Source organism: Rhinoderma darwinii, chromosome 2 (assembly GCF_050947455.1).
Source record: "Rhinoderma darwinii isolate aRhiDar2 chromosome 2, aRhiDar2.hap1, whole genome shotgun sequence".
Lineage (NCBI taxonomy): Eukaryota > Metazoa > Chordata > Amphibia > Anura > Rhinodermatidae > Rhinoderma > Rhinoderma darwinii.
The window spans coordinates 217,566,696-217,588,155 of NC_134688.1; positions in this window are offsets into that span (position 1 = coordinate 217,566,696).

The following is a 21,460-nucleotide window of genomic DNA, read 5'->3' on the forward strand; positions in this document are numbered from 1 at the left end:
CATATACGTAAACAGCTGATTATAACCACATATGGGGTGTTACCGTACTCGGAAGAAATTACTTTACAAATGTTGGGGTGCTTTTTCTTCTCTATTCCTTGTAAAAATGAAAAATGTTGATCTAAAACTACATCTTGTTGGGAAAAAAAATTATTTTTCATTTTCATAGCTTAATTCTAATTAATTCAGCAAAAAACCTTTGGGATCAAAATTTTCACTATACCCCTAGATGATTCCTCAGGGGGTGCAGTTTCCCAAATGGAGTCAATTTTGGGGTGTTTCCACTGTACTAGTACTACAGGGGCTCAGCAAATGTGACATGGCGCCCAGACACTATCCAAAATCCAAATGGTGCTAGTTCCATTCTGAGCCCTACCGTGTGTCCAAACAGATGTTTGTGACCACATGTGGGGTATTCTTTTACTCGGGAGAAGTTGCTTTACTAATTTTATGGTGCTTTTTCTCCTTCAGACCTTGTGGAAATGAAAAAAAAATACCTAAACCTACATTTTATTTGAAAAAATGTAGATTTTCATTTTTACGGCCTACTCCCAATAAGTTCTGTAAAACACCTGTGGGGTCAAACTGCTCACTGTACCCCTAGATAATTTCCTCATGGGGTGTAGTTTACAAAATGGGGTCACTTGTTGGGGGTTTCCACTGTTTTGTCCCCTCAGGAGCTTTGAAAATGCAACATGGCCTCCGCAAACCATTCCTGCTAAATTTGAGTTCCAAAAGCCAAATGGCGCTCTTTCCCTTCTCAGCCTCGTCGTGTCTCCAAACAGCCGTTTATTACTACATGTGGGGTATTATTTTACTCGGGAGAAATTTCTTTACAAATTTTATGGTGCTTTTTCTCCTTTAGTCCTTGTGGAAATGAAAAAAAATTAGCTAAACCTACATTTTATTTGAAAAAATGTAGATTTTCATTTTCACAGCCTACTTCCAAAAATTTCTGCAAAAAACCTGTGGGGTCAAAATGCTCAGTATACCCCTAGATAATTTCCTCAAGGGGTATAGTTTCCAAAACGGGGTCACTTGTTGGGGGTTTTCACTGTTTTGTCACCTTAGGGGCTTTGCAAATGTGACATGGCCAGCGCAAACCATTCCTGCTAAATTTTAGCTCCAAGAGCCAAATGGCGCTCTTTCCCTTCTAAGCCCTGCCGTGTGTCCAAACAACCGTTTATTACCACATGTGGGGTATTGTTTTACTCGGGAGAAATTTCTTTACAAATTTTATGGTGCTTTTTCTCCTTTAGTCCTTGTGGAAATGAAAAAAAATTAGCTAAACCTACATTTTATTTGAAAAAATGTAGACTTTCATTTTCATGGCCTAGTTCCAAAAATTTTTGCAAAAAAACTGGCCGGTCAAAATGCTTGCTACAAACCTAGATAAATTCCTCGAGGGGTGTAGTTTCCCAAATGGGGTCACTTTTGGGGGGGTTTCCACTGTTTTAGTTCCACAAGACCTGTTCAAAGCTGACATGGTGCCTAAAATATATTCTAATAAAAAGGAGACCCAAAATCCACCAGGTGCTCCTTTGCTTCTGAGGCCGGTGCTTCAGTCCAGTAGCCCACGAGGGCCACATGTGGGATATTTCCTAAAACTGCAGAACCTGGGCAATAAATATTGAGTTGCATTTCTTGGGTAAAACATTCTGTGGTACAAAAAAAATGGATTCAAAATGAATTTCTGGAAAAAAAAAATGAACTTTGTAAATTTCACCTCTACTTTGCCTTAATTCCTGCGCAATGTCTAAAAGGTTAAGAAACTTTCTAAATGCTGTTTTGAATACTTTGAGGGGTGCAGTTTTTAAAATGGGGTGACTTATTGGGGGTTTCTAATATCTAAGGACCTCAAAGCCACTTCACAACTGAACTGGCCCCTGTAAAAATAGCATTTTGAAATTTTCTTGAAAATGTGAGAAATTGCTGCTAAAGTTCTAAGCCTTGTAACGTCCTAGAAAAATAAAATGATGTTCAAAAAACGATGCCAATCTAAAGTAGACATATGGGGGATATTAGTTAGCAACATTTTTGTGTGGTATAACTGCCTGTCAAGCACATACATTTAAATTGAGAAAAATGCAAATTTTTGCAATTTTTCGCAAAATTTTGGTGTTTTTCACAATTAAATACTGAATGTATCGGGCAAATTTTGCCAGTAACATAAAGTCCAATGTGTCCCGAGAAAACAATCTCAGAATCACTTGGATAGCTAAAAGCATTCCGGAGTTATTACCACATAAAGTGAAACATGTCAGATTTGATAAATGAGGCTCTGTCAGGAAGGTCAAAAGCGGCCAAAGAGGGAAGGGGTTAATACATTTTATTTATTGTAAAAGAAAAACAAATTATGTTTGTGTGTGGTTTTTCTACTGATATTTTCAATCATATCTTTTTTTGTTCATTTTAATTTTATGGGCTCTGATCGTGTCACAGAGATTTCCTGTGGTGCATCAAAGAAGGGTCCCCCTAACAGTCTCTGCTCTTGTATGCTGTAATTGTGTGAGACGTCTGACCTCCGCCGTTACAGCAAGACTGCCAAAGTGTATTACTGCTGTTTCCCCAGCTCCTTATTGCGGTATGATCAACATGACCAGCATGCTCATTATGATGCAGCAACTGCCTGCCAGTCACGATGAGCATACTGGTCATGTGTACCAAGTTGTTACGCTTGGCAACAAAACAACAACACACATCATCCTAAAGTTGTCCATAGATGTTCAGGCAATTGAAATAATCATTCACTGAAGTTTCAATGAGTGGTCAGAACAATAATCTTTCATAAAAATAAAAAAAATGTGATCCATCATCAATTTTACGTTTACCAATAATCCATATGTGCAAAGGATACAACGTTTAAAGAGACCCTTTCACCTGCCCATACATGTGCAGCTTAGTGCAGCATGTAATGGGCAGGTCTTCAAAAAAACCCTGTCTCACTTGAAATTATTCTTTCTAACTTCCTCCGTTATTTACATAACGGTGCCGTTATATTTGGCGCCCGATATGTAAATAAGCCCCTGAAATGGGGCTTTTCTATCTAAATGGAAAGGGGGCGTGATGTCTTTGCTCTGACACTGTCCAATCAGCTACAGACAGTGTCAGGGCGGTTTGCGCTGTGTTCCCTCCCGCGAGAACACATACAGACTGAGAGAGCGCTCTCTGCAGAACCACCAGTGAGACAGGGTTTGTGAAGCCCTGCCTATTACATGCTGCACTCAGTTGTACATGTATGGGCAGGTGAAAGGTTCTCTTTAAGCTGCTCAATGCAGCCATTATCAAGCAATAAAACATAGGCGTGCTCACATATTATACAGCCCACAATGAGCGGAGTTACAAATGTGTGTTAAGATATTACATACAAAATTTCAAAAAAAGTCACATGTTAATCAAATCACAGTGTTAGTACAATTGTGGTAGAAAAATCTAAATACATAATAATTCAAATAACAGTGTTACACGTGATTCAATACGCAATTTATGTATGGGCTCAAGATATACTGAACCCTATTGTGATAGACGGTCCATTTGCTTATATTCTCTGTATTAAATTGGATTATGGATTATTGAGCAGGATGCCGGATTATGCAGAGATGTAATTTATATTCCACCTGCAAAGACCTTCTTCCCCTGTTTCAAGAAATATATATATTTACCTTGTGTCTTAACCCCTTCCCTCTTTGCCTCTTTTGACCTTCCTGACCGAGCCTCATTTTTCAAATCTGACATGTGTCACTTTATGTGGTAATAACTCCGGAATGCTTTCACCTATCCAAGCGATTCTGAGATTGTTTTCTCGTGACACATTGGACTTTAAGTTACTGGCAAAATTTGCTCGATATGTTCAGTATTTAATTGTGAAAAACACCAAAATTTAGCGAAAAATTGCAAAAATTAGCATTTTTCTCAATGTAAATGTATCTGCTTGTAAGACAGGCAGTAATACCACACAAAATTGTTGCTAATTAACATCCCCCATATGTCTACTTTAGATTGGCATCATTTTTTGAACATCCTTTTATTTTTCTATGACGTTACAAGGCTTAGAACTTTAGCAGCAATTTCTCACATTTTCAAGAAAATTTCAAAAGGCCATTTTTACAGGGGCCAGTTCAGTTGTGAAGTGGCTTTGAGGGCCTTATATATTAGAAACCCCCAAAAAGTCACCCCATTTTAAAAACTTCACCCCTCAAAGTATTCAAAACAGCATTTAGAAAATGTCTTAACCCTTTACACATGTCACAGGAATTAAAGCAAAGTAGAGGTGAAATTTACAAATGTCATATTTTTTTGCAGAAATAAATTTTTAGTACAATTTTTTACACAGAAGGTTTTACCAGAGAAATGCAACTCAATATTTGTTGCCCAGTTTCTGCAGTTTTAGGAAATATCCCACATGTGGCCGTAGCGTGCTACTGGACTGAAGCATCGGCCTCAGAAGCAAAGGAACACCTAGTGGATTTTGGGGCCTTATTTTTGTTAGAATAAATTTTAGGCACCATGTCAGGTTTGAAGGGCTCTTGCGGTGCCAAAACAGTCAAAATCCCCCAAAAGTGACCCCATCTAGGAAACTACACACCTCAAGGAAATTATCTAGGGGTACAGTGAGCATTTTGACCGCACAGGTTTTTTACAGAAATTATTGGAAGTAGGCCGTGAAAATTAAAATCAACATTTCTTCAAAGAAAATGTAGGTTTAGCGATTTTTTTTCTCAAGGACTAAAGGAGAAAAAGCACCGTAAAATTTGTAAAGCAATTTCTCCCGAGTAAAACAATACCCCATATGTGGTAATAAACGGTTGTTTGGAGACACGGCAGGGCTGAGAAGGGAAAGAGCGCTATTTGGCTTTTGGAGCTCAAGTTTAGCAGGAATGGTTTGCGGAGGCCATGTCACATTTACAAAGCCCCTGAGGGGACAAAACAGTGGAAACCCCCCACAAGTGACCCCATTTTGGAAACTACACCCATTGAGGAAATTATCTAGGGGTATAGTGAGCGTTTTGACCCACCAGGTTTTTTGCATAAATTATTGGAAATTGGCCCTGAAAATGACAATCTAAATTTTTTCAAAGAAAATGTAGGTTTAGCTAATTTTTTCTCATTTCCACAAGGACTGAAGGAGAAAAAGCACCATAAAATTTGTAAACCAATCTCTCCCGAGTAAAAGAATACCCCACATGTGGTAATAAACGGTTGTTTGGAGACACAGCAGGGCTGAGAAGGGAAAGAGTGCTATTTGGCTTTTGGAGCTCAAGTTTAGCAGGAATGGTTTGCGGAGGCCATGTCACATTTACGAAGTCCCTGAGGAGACAAAACAGTGGAAACCCCCCACAAGTGACCCCATTTTGGAGACTACACCCATTGAGGAAATTATCTAGGGGTATAGTGAGCGATTTGACCCCACAGGTTTTTTGCAGAAATTATTGGAAGTAGGCCCTGAAAATAAAAATCAACATTTTTTCAAAGAAAATGTAGGTTTAGCTTATTTTTACTCATTTCCACAAGGACTGAAGGAGAAAAAGCACCACAAAATGTGTAAAGCAATTTCTCCCAAGTAAAACAATGCCCCACATGTGGTAATAAACAGCTGTTTGGAGACACGGCTTGGCTTAGAAGGGAAAGAGCGCTATTTGGCTTTTGGAGATCACATTGAGCAGGAATGGTTTGCGGCGGCCATGTCACATTTGCAAAGCCCCTGAGGGGAAAAAACAATGAAAACGCCCAAAAAGTGACACCATTTAGGAAACTACACTTGAGGAATTCATCTAGGGGCGTAATGAACATTTTGACCCCACAGATGTTTCATAGAATTTATTAGAATTGGGCAGTGAAAATAAAAACAATCCTTTTTCTTCAATAAGACGTAGCTTTAGCGCAAATTTTTTCATTTTTGCAACAAATAAAGGAAAAAAAAGAACCCAACATTTGTAAAGCAATTTCTACCGAGTACGACAATACCCCATATGTGGTCATAAACTGCTGTTTGGGCACACGGCAGGGCTCAGAAGGGAAGGACCGCCATTTGGAGTGCAGATGTTGCTGGACTGGTTTCTGGGCGCCTGTGGGCCCAAAACAGTGGAAACCCCCCAGAAGTGACCCAATTTTGGAAACTACACCCCTCAATGCATTTACCTAGGGGTGTCGTGAGCATGTTAACCCTGCAGGTGTTTTGTAGAAATTAGTGTGAACTCGATGTTGCAGAGTGAAAATGGGATTTTTTCCACAGATATGTGGACAATATGTGGTGCCCGGCTTGTGCCACCATAACAAGACAGCTCTTTAATTATTATGCTGGGTTTCCTGGTTTTAGAAACACCCTACATGTGGCCCTAATCTCTTGCCTGGACAGTCGACCAGGCTCAGGAGTGAAAACGTACCATGTAAAATTGAGGCCTAATTTGGCGATTTACAAAGTATTGGTTCACAACTGCAGAGGCTCAGATGTGAAATAATAAAAATAAACCCCTGGGAAGTGACCCCATTATGGAAACTGCACCCCTCATGGCATTTATTAAGGGGTGTAGTGAGCATTTTCACCCCACAGGTCTTTTCCATAAATGAATGCGCTGTGGATGGTGCAAATTAAAAATTTATATTTTTCCCTAGATATGCCATTCAGTGGCAAATATGTTGTGCCCAGCTTATGCCACTGGAGACACACACCCCAAAAATTGCTAAAAGGGTTCTCCCGGGTATGACGGTGCCATATATGTGGAAGGAAACTGCTGTTTGGGCACGCTGTAGGGTTCAGATGGGAGGAAATGCCATTTGGCTTTTGGAGCGTGGATTTTGCTTGGTAGTAGTTTTGTTTGGAGTCTAAGGGTATGTTCACACGTAGTCAACCAAAACGTCTGAAAATCCAGAGCTGTTTTCAAGGGAAAACAGACCCTGCTTTTCAGACGTTTTTTTACCAACTCGCATTTTTCGCGGCGTTTTTTACGTCCGTTTTTGGAGCTGTTTTCATTGGAGTCTATGAGAAAACAGCTCCAAAAACGTCTGAAAGAAGTGTCCTGCACTTCTTTTGACGAGGCTGTATTTTTACGAGTCGTCGTTTGACAGCTGTCAAACGACGACGCGTAAATAACAGGTCGTCTGCACAGTACGTCGGCAAACCCATTCAAATGAATGGGCAGATGTTTGCCGACGTATTGGAGCCGTATTTTCAGACGTAAAACGAGGCATAATACGCCTCGTATACGTCTGAAATTTGGCCGTGTGAACATACCCTTACTGGTGTTTCCGTTTATAATGTAGGGCATATGTAAGCCGGGCGGAGTATATAAGGAGCATAGTCAGGTGGTATAATAATGGGGTAAAAAAAAACAATAAAATAATCCATAGTTGTGTGTTACGCTGTGAAGCAATCCTTTCTGCACAGGCCGGTGTCGCACTGATATATGGCGTCCTTTATTATCCCCCTTTTGATCCACACTCCGCGCCTTTGTAGTTTGAGGAATTTTGCTAGGAAGTGTTGTCCTGGTATAATACGGGCACCGTCGCTTCCAGTGGATATGTTTGGGCCCTCCCTTTCCTGGTTCCCTAATTTTAGGTCCTTGATAAATCGCCTCTTCAAACAGAAGAAATGTTCCCCTCGGGCACAACTGCATATTTTTTTATTTCCTGACTTATTGGAGCCATAACTAATTTTATTTTTCATAGACGTAGCGGTATGAGGGCTGGTTTGTTGCGGGACGAGCTGTAGTTATTATTGGTACCATTTTGGGGTACATGCAACTTTTTGATCACCTTTTATCCTATTTTTTGGGATGCCAGGTAAACAAAAAAACGCAATTCTGGCACAGCTTTTTTCGTTTTTTTTATACAGCGTTCACCACGCATTATAAACTACATGTTAACTTTATTCTGTGTGTCAGTACGATTCCGGTGATACCTAATTTATAGCACTTTTTTATGTTTTACAACTTTTTGCAAAAAGAATGTATTTTTTCTGTCGCCAAGTTGTGAGAACCATAACTTTTTAATGTTTTTGTCGACGGAGGTGTATGAGGGCTTGTTTTTTGCGGGACGAGCTATAGGTTTTATAGGTACCATTTTTGGATACGTGCGACTTTTTGATCACTTTTTATTCTAACATTTGTAGGGCAAAGTGACTAAAAAACAGAAACTCTGGTAACGTTTTTTACGTTTTTTTTACGCTGTTCACCGCGTGCAATAAATAATATAATATTTTGATACCTCAGGTCGTTACGGTCGCGGCGATACCAAATACATATGGTTTATTATTATTTTTCAATAATAAAGGACTTGATAAGAGTAAAAGGGGGATTGTGTTTTATTTGATTACTTGAAACTTTTATTGTTTTCAAACTTTTATTATTTGCACTTTTTTTTACACTTTTTTATACTTTTTTTACACTTTTTCTCAAGTCCCACTAGGGGACTTGAAGGTCCAACGGTCAGTATTTTTTTTTTTCTAATACATTGCACTACCTATGTAGTGCAATGTATTAGATCTGTCAGTCATTTACTGACAGCAAGCCGATTAGGCTTCGCCTCCCGGCGGGGCCTAAATCGGCTTCCGTAATGGCAGAGCAGGAGACCACTGTGTCTCCTGTTGCCATAACAGCAGTCGCCAATCCTGATTGCCTGTCAGGGCTGGCGATCTGCTAGTAACCGCTACGATGCAGCAATCGCTTTCGATTGCTGCATCGAAGGGGTTAATGGCAGGGATCGGAGCTATCTCCAGTTCCTGCCGTTACAGGTGGATGTCAGCTGTACAGTACAGCTGACTTCCACCGCTGATGACGCCGGATCAGCTCCTGACCCGGCGCCATCTTGCCGGCAGCTACGGAAGCCGATCAGGCTCCGCCGCCGGGCGGATCTTGACCGGCTTCGGTGCTAGGCAGACCGGGAGGCCAGTATTAGGCCTCCAGTTGCCATTGCAGCCACCGGAACCTCGGCAATTTCATTACTGGGGTTCCGATGAGCTGCAAACACCTTAAGTGCAGCGATCGCGTTTGAGCGCTGCACTTAAGGGGTTAATGGCGGGGATCAAAGCTAATTTCGGTTCCCGTCGTTACAGCCGGATGTCAGCTGTAAGATACAGCTGAGATCCGGTGATGATGGCACCGGCTCAGCTTCTGAGCCGGTCCTAAACATTCGGCGTACATGTACGGCAAGATGCGGGAAGTCAATGCTTTCCATGACGTACATGTATGGCAAATGTCGGGAAGGGGTTAAAGATGCTCTGTCACCACATTATAAATGCCCTATCTTCTACATAATGTGATCGGCGCTGTAATGTAGATTACAGCAGTGTTTTTTATTTAGAAAAACGATAAATTTTGGCCAAGTTATGACCTATTTTAGATTTATGCTAATGACTTTCTTAATGCCCAACTGGGCGTTTTTTAGCTTTTGACCAAGTGGGCGTTGTGGAGAGAAGTGTATGACACTGACCAATCAGCGTTATACACTTCTCTCCATTCATGTACTCAGCACATAGTGATCTTACTCACACATTAACATTATTGAAGTGTCTTGAGAGTAAATAGACATCACTACCAGCCAGGATGTGATGTCTATTCAGAATCCTGACACTTTAGTAACGTTTGTGTGGGACTTAATGACAGCAAGCGTGATCTCGCGATAGTAGTGAATGACAGTTACGAAAGCAGCGTAGCATTCGACCTACGCCGTTTCCGTAAACTACCATTCAGTTCTATGGGAGTTACGGAAACAGAGTAGCTCAGCGAGCTACGCTGTTTTCGTAGCTCACAACCATATAACCTTTTTTATGGTCGGAATTCATCTGGTTCAGCCGCCACACAGAGCGGCTGAACAGGATTTAGGGGCCTCGTTCTGGAGAAAGGTACGGGTCCCAGAAGTTGGACCCGCATCTATCTGACATTTATGACATATCCTGTGGATATGTCATAAATGTCTCCCATAGGAAAACCCCTTTAAGACAAGTATATTAATGCTGATTTGGTATGTTTCTAAGGCTTCGTTCACATCTGCGTCAGGACTCCGTTCCGATGTTCCGTCGGAGCGGAGCCCTGACACAGATTTGAATGAAGCCTTAGTTAGCTATTGTAACGTCCGTGGTCGCTGACCACGTACTCCTTCCATTCGGTCGATGCCCTTCTCTCCAGTGACCACCAGGGTGCGGTCGCGTGCTCAGTCCAGACAAGGAACCAGGTCGCACAATGGTGGTTAATTGAGCTGATTGCTCCCAGAGCACCTTGGACTATGGAAGGGCTATGCCCCTCCCTGCAATGCTTGAGCCTTGTTGTCATTATCCTAGTCTGTCTATACAAATGGTTTCCTAAGTGTTTTCCAGTTCCCAGTGTTTCCCAATCTCTCTCCTTACTGGCAAAACCCTGGCATGGGCTAATCCTCTGTGGGAACATCAGGGACCAGAGACCCGTGACTTGCAGTGCTTCTTACAGACCTTCCGCTCGATCTTTGAGGAACCTGGGAGAGTTTCTTCGGCTGCTGCATCCTTGCTGACCCTACACCAGGGAGACCTCTCCGTGGGTGAGTATGCCATTCAGTTCCGTATCCTGGCTGCTGAATTGACCTGGAACAACGAGGCTTTGGTGGCCACATTCTGTCAGGGACTGTCTTCAGAATCTGGAGAGGGGTTTCATACGAAAGTCTTCCTCCCCGGCCGGGGTTGGATTCTTCTTCGTTAAAAAGAAGGACGGATCCCTTTGACCCTGCATTGACTACCGTAGTCTCAACCAGATCACAGTCAAGAACAAATACCCGTTGCCACTTATTTCTGAGCTGTTTGATCGCATACGAGGAGGCAAAAAATGTTCTAAGCTAGACCTGCGGGGGGCTTATAATCTAGTCCGGATTCGCCGGGGTGATGAATGGAAGACGGCATTTAACACTCGGGACGGGCACTACGAATATCTAGTGATGCCCTTCGGACTGTATAATGCTCCCGTAGTGTTTCAGGAGTTCGTTAACGATATCTTCCGAGATCTACTCTATGTCTGTGTTGTTGTTTATACGCCAAGCTGGAGAAGTGCGTCTTTGAGAGGAATTCTCTGACCTTCCTGGGCTACATCATCTTGGATCAAGGCCTCAAGATGGATCCTGAGAAAGTGAAAGCTGTTCTGGAGTGACCATGTCCTCAAGGCTTGAGGGTCATACAGCGGTTCCTGGGATTCACCAATTTCTACAGGCAGTTTATTCCTAACTTCTCTTCTCTGACGGCTTCCATCTCGACCCTTACCAAGAAGGGTGTGAACGCCAAAGTGTGGACTCCAGAGGTAGAGTCCGCATTTATTAGCCGCAAGAAAGCCTTCACTTCAGCCTCGATCCTCCATCATCCTGACGTATCTCGGCAGTTCTCTCTAGAAGTGGACGCTTCCTCTGTTGGTGCAGGTGCACTTCTGTCCCAGAGGAGCTCTAAAGTAAAGGCAGTAGTATGTGGCTACTACTCAAGACTTTTTTCTTCTGCTGAGCGCAATTACTCCATTGGAGATCGGGAGCTACTGGCCATCAAATTGGCCCTGGAGGAGTGGAGACATCTTCTAGAGGGCGCTGCTCACCCCATCTTGATCTTCACTGACCACAAAAACCTTACCTACCTTCAGTCTGCACAATGACTGAATCCCCGTCAAGCCAGGTGGTGGCTGTTCTTCACCCGTTTCCAGTTTGTGCTCCACTACCGTCCCGCGGACAAGAATGTGAGGGCCAATGCCCTGTCCAGATCGTTTGAGACGGAAGACACGGTGGAGTCCCTTCAGACTATCATAGACCCGTCCTGCATTGTCACTGCTAATCCTCTGCAGATTAGAAACATCCCTCCTGGGAGGACTTTTGTTCGGTTGGCTGACAGGAGAAGAATTCTCTGCTGGGGACACAGTTCTTAACTGGCTGGGCACGCTGGTATCCGTAAAACTCGAGACCTGATTGCTCGTCACTTCTGGTGGCCCACGCTACCTAAAGATGTTCTGGACTTTGTCTCTTCTTGCACGGTGTGTGCCTCTAACAAAGTAACTCACTCCAAGCCTGCCAGCCTGCTTCAATCTCTGCCTGTACCCAATGCCCCCTGTCAGCACATTGCAATGGACTTTGTCACAGACCGTCCCCCCTCAGCAGGATGCAACACTGTGTGGGTGGTGGTGGACCGGTTCTCTAAGATGGCACATTTTATCCCGCTGACCGGCCTACCTTCTGCTCCTCGTCTGGCGAGTCTCTTCATTCTACACATCTTTCGCTTGCATGGCTTGGCTCTTCACATCGTGTCAGATCGGGGTGTTCAGTTTACCTCAAAGTTCTGGAGAGCCCTCTGTAAACTCCTGGATGTGAGTTTGGACTTTTCCTCAGCCTATCACCCCCAGTCCAATGGGCAAGTTGAAAGGATCAACCAGATCATGGAGAATTATCTCCGCCATTTCATCTCTTCACAGCACGATAACTGGGTACAGCTTCGTCCATGGGCCGAGTTTTCATACAACAACCACACAAGTGAGTCCACCACTTCCACTCCGTTTCACATTGTTTACAGTCAACATCCTAGAGTCCCCCTTCCTGTGTCAACTTCATCTCAGGTACCCGCTGCTGACTCTGCATATGGGGACTTCCTGCAAATCTGGCAACAGACCCGGTCCTCTATTTTGCTGGCGGTAGATCGCATAAAGCGAAAGGCAGATACTAGGAGAAGAGAGCCGCCTCAGTATCTTCCGGGGACTAAAGTCTGGCTGTCCTCTCGGAACATTCGCTTGAGGGTGCCTTCATACAAGTTTGCTCCCAGGTTCCTTGGCCCTTTCAAGATCCTGCAACAAATCAACCCTGTCTCCTATAAGTTGCGGCTGCTTCCTACCCTCAGAATCCCCAACTCCTTTCATGTGTCCCTCCTGAAACCAGTGGTCCTGAACCGCTACAGCAAGACTTCTAGTTCCACAGTTGCTCCCAGCGGTCCTTCTGATGTATTCAAGGTAAAAGAGATCCTGGATTGCAAAAGGGTAGGAGGAAGGACTTTCTATTTGGTTGACTGGAAAGGGTTTGGTCCTGAGGAGAGGTCCTGGGAGCCAGAAGAGAACCTCAGCGCTCCTGCTCTTATTAAAAAATTCCTCTCTCGCTCTGGCCCCAAGAAGAGGGGGCGTAAGAGGGGGGATACTGCAGCGTCCATTACAGCGGGCTGTCAGGTTTACTCACCTCCCGACGCCTGCAGCCATGGATCCGTGAGCGCTGGTCCCCATCTCCTTCCTAGGAGACGCTAGCGCTCGCTTCCGCTCCGTTCTGCTGTGTCCCGTAGGGTGCGCGCGCACGCTCGTGCCCGGCCTTAAAGGGCCAGCACGCGCAAATAGGAAGTCGTCATCATCAACTGCCACGATTTCCTGGTCTATAAGAAGGCCCCAGGCCTTCTAATCCTTGCCTGAGCATTGTTAGTTTTCCCAGTCTGTCTTGCAAATGGTCCCTTAGTGTTTCCCGTTCCAGTTGTTACCTGTGCCTTGTTCCCTGTTCCTGTTTCCCGTGCTGTGCCTTTAGTATCTGGTCGTGCCATGTCCTGTGCCATGTGCCACGTCCGGAGGAATCCACCACGTCCTGTGTCATCTGCCACGTCCGGAGGAATCCGCCACGTCCTGTGTCATTTGCCACGTCCGGAGCAATCCGCCACATCCTGTGTCATCTGCCACGTCCAGAGGAATCCGCTACGTCCTGTGTCATCTGCCACGTCCGGAGGAATCCGCCACGTCTGGCGCAACCTGCGGCACCTGTGTCATCCGCCACGTTTAGCGTTATTTGCTGCACCCATCTCCATCTGTGCCAGAGCTGCGGCCACCGTCTGGACTATCCAGGTACCCTTGTGCGGGACATTGTATTTCTGGGGTTTCCTGTTGTTTGGCCAGCTGCCTCCCCGCTACGGCGGTACGACCTAGTGGGTCTACTAACCCACTCCGTGACATATACAGCCCCAGAACCAAGCTCAGTACAAATATTCAGACGCAGAGCCAAGCTCAGTACATATATGCAGCAACAGAACCGAGCTCAGTACATATATATACAGTATATATATATAGCACCAGAACAAATACAGTTCAGTACAGAGATCATTTGCAAATTCAGTTTAACCCCTGCTGTATAAATTTGTACGACATATCATCTCCCAGTATAGCCTGAACAATGGTTAGGTTATGCTGGGTGTTGCTATTTAACAAAAAAGAATGCTACCATCCGTCATTTCGCTGCAGATCATACAGTGACTACAGTACTGATAAGTCCCAGGGAGAATAAACATTTACATTGAGTGACTCACAGGTGATGTCTCAGATTCTTTTTCGTTCTTTTGCTCTTTTTTTTCTCCATCTGGGCACGGCCCATTTCTGCAGTTTGCAGCTCAGATCTCTTCAGCTCCTCACTTTTCCAACATTTCCGCACCTATAAATGAAGATTACATTTCTCATGATGCCACACTCTATTCTTCTAAATATAATAGTATCATAAACTGTGCCCCTGAATATAATAGTACTATACACTGTACTCCTGAATATAATAGTACTATACACTGTGCCCTGAATATAATAGTATTATACACTGTACTCCTGAATATAATAGTATTATACACTGTACTCCTGAATATAATAGTATTATACACTGTGCCCCTGAATATAATAGTACTATACACTGTACTCCTGAACATAATAGTACTTTACACTGTACTCCTGAATATAATAGTACTATACACTGTACCCATGAATATAATAGTACTATACACACAGCCACAACCTGGAAAAAGAGGCAGCACTCCAGTATTATAAAAATCCCAAAAATTGTATTCACCCAACATAAAGGCAACGTTTCACCTTCCCATTGAAGGCATTTTCGAGCTTGAAAATGCCTTCAATGGGAAGGTGAAACGTTGCCTATATGTTGGGTGAATAAAAATTTTGGGATTTTTATAATACTGGAGTGCTGCCTCTTTTTCTGGATTGTGGCTGTGCGTATTTGTGGTCTCACGTTGTAACGTCCGTGGTCGCTGTCCACAAACTCCTTCCATCCAGTCGACGCCCTTCTCTCAAGGGATGTTTGCACATACGGCCATCCTGCTCCACAGTGACCACCAGGGTGTGGTTACGAGCTCAGTCCAGACTTGAGAAGCCAGAGCGCAAGCACGTTTGTGATTGAGCTAACTGGTCCAGAGTACCCTGGGCTATAAGGTTCCAGCCCATCCTCCCACGCCTGAGCTTTTTTGTGTATTCCTAGTCTGTCTTGCATATGGCCCCCTAGTGTTTCCTGCTCCCAGTGTTCCTGTATCCTATATTTGTATCCTGATCTAGTGCCATGCTGAGCTGTAGTCGTGCTGTGCTGTATACCACGCCTGTCCTGCTTCTCCACGCCTGATGTCCATCTCCTGCCAAGTTCCTGCCAAGCCTGCCTTGCTACTGTCCGAGCTGCCACAGGTACCCTATATGAACTATAGACTTTTACCTGTGTCCTGTTGGCGAGCTGCCTTACCGCCAAGACGGAACGGCCCAGTGGGTCCACGAACCCTACGTGACAGTAAGCTCAGGACATAGACCCCGCTGGTCGATCCAAGACCATGACGACGTCACAAGAGATGCGGGCGGATATGCTAGACCTCCGGTCTCGACAGGACCAACTCCTCCAGGCTTTGAACATTCTCGCACATCGGCAGGAAGCACGAGCTGCCGTTCCTCCTACTACACCTCCTGGCAGTGTTGATCCTCAGACTACACCTCCTGGCAGTGTCGACCCGCGTTTTTCTTTGCCACTTCCGGACTGCTATGATGGAAACGCAGGTACCTGTCGTGGATTTTTGAACCAGTGCCAGATCCACTTCAGCCTGTATACTAGGACATTTTCATCTGACGGCGCAAGGGTCGCTTTCATCATCTCTCTCCTCACTGGCAAGGCTCTTGCATGGGCGAACCCTATCTGGGAGAGACAAGGACCAGAGACCCGTGACTACCAGGGCTTTCTCCGGACTTTTCGCATGGTGTTTGAGGAGCCTGGACTGGTCTCATCTGCAGCGGCTTCCTTGATTAACCTTCGCCAAGGAGACACCTCCGTAAGCGAGTACGCCATCCGCTTCCGCACCCTGGCGGGAGAACTGTTGTGGAACAATGAGGCCCTGGTGGCTGCATTCTGGCCTGGACTGTCTCCTAAAATTAAGCACGAACTTGCCGCTCGAGACCTGCCATCTACCCTGGATGACCTCATCCTTCTGTCCGCCCGGATTGATATGCGGATCCGAGAATGCCTCCAAGAGGTTCGTCGGAAGGGAGGCCTTCCTAGTCTGGTCCCTACTTTGCAGCAACCCCTGCTATCCTCATATGTCGATCCCCCGAAGGAGTCTGTGATGATGGACCAGTGTAAACTATTCACCCAGGAGAGACAACGCAGACGCACTTCGGGACTCTGTCTATGTTGCGGCCTCGGTGGCCATCTTGTGCGCCTGTGTCCCCAAAAATCCCAAAGCCTAGGGTTGCTAGGAGAGGCAACCTTGGGTAAGAAAGGACTTCTGTCTAAATTGTCCATACCAGTGACCATAGTGTCCGGCGAGAGAACACATCAGGTCTCTGCGTATCTGGACGCTGGATCCGCTGCTAATTTAACCCGTAGAGACCTGGTGGATCTTCTTCAATTACCCACTACCCCTTTGGAGAGGCCATTGACAGTTGCATCAGTGAATGGACTACCTTTACCAGACCCAGTTATAGCTGTGACCAAGCCGCTGAGGCTCCAAGTGGGAGCCCTTCACTCCGAACTCCTGTCGTTCTATGTTCTATCCAAAGCCATTAGCCCTGTGTTGCTGGGCCTGCCTTGGCTCCAACTACATGCCCCAGTCCTCGACTGGAATTCTGGAGAGGTTCTGCAGTGGGGCCCTGAGTGTCAAAGCCGATGCTTGGTGCAGATTCGTTCAGCTCAGCCTTCGCTGCCTCGGTCATTGGCAGGATTGCCGGGTCATTATGCTGCATTTTCGGACGTCTTCAGCAAGAGAGAGGCGGAGTCATTGCCTCCACACCGGGCGTATGACTGCCCTATCGAGCTGACTCCTGGTGCATCCCTTCCCCGTGGTAGGGTATATCCTCTCTCCTTGCCAGAGACTCTATCCATGTCCGCCTATGTGAAAGAGAACTTGGAGAGGGGCTTCATACGGATGTCTTCCTCCCCGGCAGGAGCCGGGTTCTTCTTCGTCAAAAAGAAGGATGGTTCTCTTCGTCCTTGTATTGACTACCGAGGTCTCAACAAGATCAATGTGAAAAATAAATATCCGTTGCAGCTGATCTCCGAACTATTTGATCGTATACGTGATTTTTTCCAAACTAGGGGGCTTACAACCTTGTCCAGATTCGCCAGGGTGATGAATGGAAGACTGCATTTAACACCCGTGATGGACACTATGAATATCTAGTAATGCCCTTCGGCCTGTGTAATGCTCCCGCGGTCTTCCAGGAGTTTGTTAATGACATTTTCCGAGACCTCCTCTATATTTGTGTAGTAGTCTACCTTGATGATATCTTGATTTTTTTTCTCCAGATCCTGTGACTCATCAGAGACATGTTCGTCAAGTTTTGCTGCGGTTAAGCGAGAATTGTCTGTACGCTAAGTTGGAAAAGTGCGTGTTTGAAAAAGATGCTCTACCCTTCCTGGGCTATATCGTCTCGAATCGAGGTCTCGAGATGGATCCTGAAAAGGTAAAGTCTGTTCTGGAATAGCCACGCCCTCAAGGCTTGAGGGCCATACAGCGCTTTCTGGGATTCGCCAATTTTTACAGTTTATTCCAAACTTCTCCTCACTGACTTCTCCTATCTCTAACCTCACTAAGAAGGGCATGAGCGCCAAGGTGTGGACTCCTGATGCAGAGTCCGCATTCATTAGCCTGAAGAGTGCCTTCACGTCAGCCTCTATCCTCCATCATCCAGATGTCTCTCTGCAGTTCTCGTTGGAGGTGGACGCATCCTCTGTCGGTGCTGGTGCACTACTGTTCCAGAGAGGCTCCAATAGCAAGTCAATGGTATGTGGATATTTTTCTAAGCTCTTCTCTTCCGCAGAACGCAACTACTCGATTGGGGATCGGGAGTTACTGGCCATCAAATTGGCTCTGGAGGATTGGAGACATCTACTAGAGGGCGCAGCTCATCCCATCCTGATTTTTACGGACCATAAGAACCTTACCTATCTTCAGACGGCCCAACGGCTTAAAACTCATCAGGCCAGGTGGTAACTGTTCTTTACCAGGTTCCAGTTTGAGCTCAATTATCGCCTGGCCGACAAGAATGTGAGGGCCGATGCCTTGTCCAGGTCTTTCGAGACAGAAGACACCATGGAGATTCCATAGAACATCATTCATCCGTCTTGCATTGTCTCTGTCAATCCCCTGCAAGTTTGGGACATTCCTCCAGGGAGGACTTTTGTGCGCCTGGCTGACCGTGGAAGAATCCTCCTCTGGGGACCCTCCTCTAGACTGGCAGGTCACGCGGGGACCCGTAAGACTGGTCACAATGCCCCCTGTAGATAGTGCAAGTTACAATGCCCTCTGTAGAAAATGCCCCCTGTAGATAGCGCCAGTTACAATGCCGTTTTTAGATAATGTCCACTGTACATAGCACTAGTTACAATGCCCTCTGTAGACAAAGTCCCCTGTAGATTGTGCCAGTTCCAATGCCCTATGTAGATAACATCCCCTGTAGATTGTGCCAGTTACAATGCCCTATGTAGATAACATCCCCTGTAGATTGTGCCAGTTACAATGCCCTATGTGGATATTGTCCCCTGTAGATTGTGCCAGTTACAATGCCCTATGTAGATAACGTCCCCTGTAGATTGTGCCAGTTACAATGCCCTATGTAGATAACATCCCCTGTAGATTGTGCCACTTACAATGTCCTCTGTAGATAATGCCCCCTGTATCTTTTACCCCCAACGCTGCCCAGAACAAAAAAAAACATTCTCACCTGTCCCCGTTCCCGCTTCTTCCTACAGCGACGCAGGACTGGTCAGAGACCAGACGGCGTCATCCAGCGTAATGGCGCAGTCGGCGTGATGACATCATCGCGCCGACTATGTCATTAGTAGAGCGCCAAATGGGAGGAAGGGAACAGATACAGTAGCCAGCGCTACAGAAAGCAATTGTATCCGCATCCTAAGGATGCGGATATAATTGGGTGAGAGGTCCCGCTTCACTCCGGTTCTCTGAACCGGCTGTAAATTTAACAGTAGGTTAACTGGAGAACCGGGGCGAACTGGGCCCACTTCCAGCCTCGGGCCCTGGGCACTTGCCCAGATTGCCCTCATTATAATCCGCCCCTGGGTGATTCTAAAACCGGGAAACACAGCATAATAGTTAGAAAGCTGTCTTGTGGGCACAAGCTGGGAACCTCATATTGGCATATCTATGTAAAAAATGTCATTTTCACTCTGCACACTAATTTCTGCAAAACACCTGCGGGGTTAACATGCTCGCTACACCACTAGATGAATACCTTGAGGGGTGTAGTTTCCAAAATGGGGTCACTTGTGGGAGGTTTCCACTGTTTTGGTCCCACAGGGGCTTTGCAAATGTGACATGGCCTCCGCACATCATTCCTGCTAAATTTGAGCTCCAAAAGCCAAATGGCGCTCTTTCCCGTCTAAGCCCTGCTGTGTGTCCAAACAGCCGTATATTACCACATGTGGGGTATTGTTTTACTCGGGAGAAAATGCTTTACAAATGTGGTGGTGCTCTTTCTCCTTTAGCCCTTGTTGAAATGAAAAAAATCAGCTAAACCTACATTTTCTTTGAAAGAATGTAGATTTTCATTTTAACGGCCTACTTCCACAAATTTCTGCAATAAACCAGTGGGGGTCAAAATGCTCACTATATCCCTAGATGGTTTTCTTGAGGGGTATAGTTTCCCAAATGGGGTCACTTTTGGGGGATTTCCACTGTTTTGGCACCACAAGAGCCGTTCAAACTTGACATGGTGCCTAAAATATTTTCTAATAAAAAGGAGGCGCCAAAATCCACTGTCACGAGGGGTCTGTGGACCCACTGGGCCGTACCGCCTTGGCGGTAAGGCATCTGGCCAACAGGGAGCAGGTGACTGTCTATAGCTCTATAGGTACCTGTGGCAGCTCAGACAGCAGCAGGGCAGGCTCGGCTGGGACTTAGGTAGCAGGCGGACATCAGGCGAGGTGAAGCAGGTCAGACTTGGATGCAGCACGGCACGACTATGGCACAACACAGTGCTAGACCAGGAAGGTATGGATTGCTAGGAACAGGAACTGGAAACACGTATATGTAAAGGGACAGGAACTGGAACCACACTAGGGGGCCATCACATAGACAAACTATAGGGAAAACAACAACGCTCAGGCATAGAACTAGGGGACCCCTCTTATAGTATAGGGTACTCACGGGTCAAAGTTCATCCAAGAGGTCCGGTGCGCGCGCTGCCCCTTTAAGAGCGGGCACGAGGGTGTGCGCGCACCCTACGGGATCCGGCAGAGGTGAGTGGACGCGAGCGCTGGCGTCTCCTGAGGAGGCTGGGGCCAGCGCTTGCCGACTCGTGGCTGCCGCTGTCAGGGGAGGTTGGAGCTGACAGACCGCAGCCATGGACATTACACCTGTGGTGATGGTCGGGTACTGGGGTGGCCGCAGGTTGGTATTATTAGGCTGAGAAGCTCCCAAAAACGTGGCCCTTCCCACCCTTGTAATGCTAGGCTGCTACTGTGTTGTATCTGGCTTGTTATAAAAATGATGGGGGGGGCCATGTAGTTTTTTATTAAAAAAAAAAATCAATAAATAATTGAAGAAAATGACGTGGGGCTACTTGTTTTTTTCCTAACCAGCCAGATGCAATAAAGTAGCAGCAGGCTAGCATTACCAGGGTAGGAAGGGCCACGGTTTTTGGCCCTTCCCAGCCTAATAATACCAGCCTGCGGCCGCCTCAAGTTCCGCCAATCGCTACAGATGGTCGGGTACTGGATCGTACCCAGCTCTAACTGACACCCCTGGTGGAGGTGGGTACCAGGGTAATAATGTTGGTTAGTGCTAGCCTTTTTACTGGCCTTAGTAATGGACGTTGTCAAATAGACAACTGCCATTACTAAGGCACTAATAAAGTATTAAAAATAACAGACATGTAAGAAAATATTTTTTTATTGAAATAAAAATTTGCCACAAATTCCTTTGACCATTTTATTTTGAAAAAATGTACACCATCGCAGTAGTCCACCGAATCTACGACGTAGTCCAAATGGTTCAGCGGAACCTGCAAAGAAAAAAAAAAAGTTTGTAGTATGAAAAATAAAAATACTTATACTCACCAACAGCGACTTATATCTTCTCCCCAGCATGTAACTCTGCACATGTCAACTGAAAAGTCATCCACCACAGGGAAAAATGTTTCCCCATCATGTCTGATACCCAGGTGTTTCTTTGTGGTACTCTGCCATGGGGAAGCATTTTTCCCTCTAACAGATGATTTTTCCACTGACAGTTAGCAGAGTTACATAATGGGGA